Source organism: Ostrea edulis, chromosome 5, assembly GCF_947568905.1.
Source record: "Ostrea edulis chromosome 5, xbOstEdul1.1, whole genome shotgun sequence".
Classification (NCBI taxonomy): Eukaryota; Metazoa; Mollusca; class Bivalvia; order Ostreida; family Ostreidae; genus Ostrea; species Ostrea edulis.
In genome coordinates this window covers 3,949,132-3,951,930 of record NC_079168.1, presented here as the reverse complement: position 1 = coordinate 3,951,930, position 2,799 = coordinate 3,949,132, and positions in this window count along the sequence as shown.

Below are 2,799 nucleotides of genomic sequence, written 5' to 3'. Positions count from 1 at the left end.
TTACTGTGTCTCTTCTGATTGGATAAAGAAATATCCCAACATGTGTAGAAAACATCATGCAGAATATCAATGCACATGCTCACAGGAATGCTAACTGGGCTGAGCGATCACAATTCAGGCTGAACGTTCAGCCCTCTTCCTGGTTCTCACCAAATTTTTTTTATCAGTCTTTATAAAAATGAGTGTAGAGAATTATACATATACAGATTAGAAATGTTTCAATGTAATCTAGTTTAAATTAGATTTGCTTGCATGATGTATGCGAGCGGATCTAACAAACATCTAATTTTAATTAGATTGGCTTCAATGTAAATTCCATTGCACAAGAAAAATCATACAATGTTTTCACGTATACCATTGATTGTGTTAACACAAATTAAATTCTAACAGTACACACTGTAACAGGAAACATCATGAGAAGGCAAAGTAAATTCCTGTGCACATTGAGAGACAATTTCCGTGAGAAACAGATCACATCTGCAGTATGCCTTCATGTGAACTAGTCATTACGAAATAATAATCCTTACTCTAACTGGGAATGGTTTACACATGATGGCTCTATACAAGCATTTTGTAAAATACTGTACCTCCATTACAGAAACATTCTACAACAGTCCATTGGAAATGTATTAAACACAATTTCTGATCAGCGTAAACAGTTTGGCTCTTTTCAAATACGAGTCCTGCTGTTTTCACAGAACGGCTGTACAGGAATGCATTACTCTAGAGTCGTTTCCATTTCAAGGGACACAACCTCTGCTACTGAAAATGAATTAAGCTTATATTGTTTCAAATTCCTACTCTCTGCATTTCACATCTTGGAGAAGTACATGGTGGATTTTCTTGACCTGACCAGTAGAGTAACATATGGTCTCATTTCTAACGGGGAGACTTGATACATGTTCAGGTAGAGAATAGTAATTAACAGTGGTGGATCAAGGAGTGGAGGATCCAGGATGTACAGGTAGAGAATAGTATTTAACAGTGGTGGATCAAGGGTGTACAGGTAGAGAATAGTAATTAACAGTGGCGGATCCAGGATGTACAAGTAGAGAATAGTAATTAACAGTGGCGGATCCAGGATGTACAAGTAGAGAATAGTAATTAATGGTGGCAGATCCAGGATGTACAAGTAGAATATAGTAATTAACAGTGGCGGATCAAGGATGTACAGGTAGAGAATAGTAATTAACAGTGGCGGATCCAGGATGTACAAGTAGAGAATAGTAATTAACAGTGGCGGATCAAGGATGTACAGGTAGAGAATAGTAATTAACAGTGGCGGATCCAGGATGTACAAGTAGAGAATAGTAATTAATGGTGGCAGATCCAGGATGTACAAGTAGAATATAGTAATTAATAGTGGCGGATCCAGGATGTACAGGTAGAGAATAGTAATTAACAGTGGCGGATCCAGGATGTACAAGTAGAGAATAGTAATTAACAGTGGCGGATCCAGGATGTACAAGTAGAGAATAGTAATTAACAGTGGCGGATCCAGGATGTACAAGTAGAGAATAGTAATTAATGGTGGCAGATCCAGGATGTACAAGTAGAATATAGTAATTAATAGTGGCGGATCCAGGATGTACAGGTAGAGAATAGTAATTAACAGTGGCGGATCAAGGATGTACAGGTAGAGAATAGTAATTAATGGTGGCAGATCCAGGATGTACAAGTAGAATATAGTAATTAATAGTGGTGGATCAAGGGTGTACAGGTAGAGAATAGTAATTAACAGTGGCAAATCCAGGATTTTACAAAGGAGGAGGGGGGGTCTTAAATTTTTTGACAAGGAAAGGGAATTGCAGTAAAACCTGTCTAATCCGACATGCACTGGCAAACAACCTGTCTAATCCGACATGCACTGGCAGACAAGTTTTTGTCAGAATACAGTATGTTGGGATAAACAATGTAAAAATCAACAAATTTGAGAATGGAAATAAGGGTTGGAATACCCAGTGAAATGGATCCCACAGGTGTCAGATCAGGCAGTTTTCACATAGGATGAAGCAGTTTTCACGTCGGAATGCTAAGAGAAAGGGATCCCACAGGTGTCAGATGAGGCATTTCATTACATATTATTAGGGGGATGAAAATAAGGGTTGGAATACCCAGTGAAATGGATCCCACAGGTGTCAGATCAGGCAGTTTTCACGTCGGAATGCTAAGAGAAAGGGATCCCACAGGTGTCAGATGAGGCATTTCATTACATATTATTAGGGGGATGAAAATAAGGGTTGGAATACCCAGTGAAATGGATCCCACAGGTGTCAGATCAGGCAGTTTTCACGTAGGATCAGGCAGTTTTCACGTCGGAATGCTAAGAGAAAGGGATCCCCACAGGTGTCAGATGAGGCATTTCATTACATATTATTAGGGGGATGGGAAGATAAAAGATTTCACGAGATTTGATCTGTAAGATTATGGAAGGCTCAGGTTGGGGGGAGGGGGGTCAATGTGCAAAACTCTGAAATTATCGAAGGAATTTCACTTTTCCTTATACAGTATTGAATTTGCCAGTGTTGAATACATAATAATATAGTCTTTACAGAAGACAGAAACATACTCAAACATAGTCACATAAATGATGTGTTTATTCTGCACAGTCACTGTGTACATGCACAGGTGCTTGTGGACAGGACTTCCGGTACCCCCCTTCTTTTATTTTTAAATGTTCAATTCCTTGGGTATTTCGGACGTATTTTTGATAAAATATGTAACTTCAGAGGTTATATATTTCAATGGAATTCACAAATCTCGCATAGAAACCGTTTTTAAAAATGTCATATCACCGAT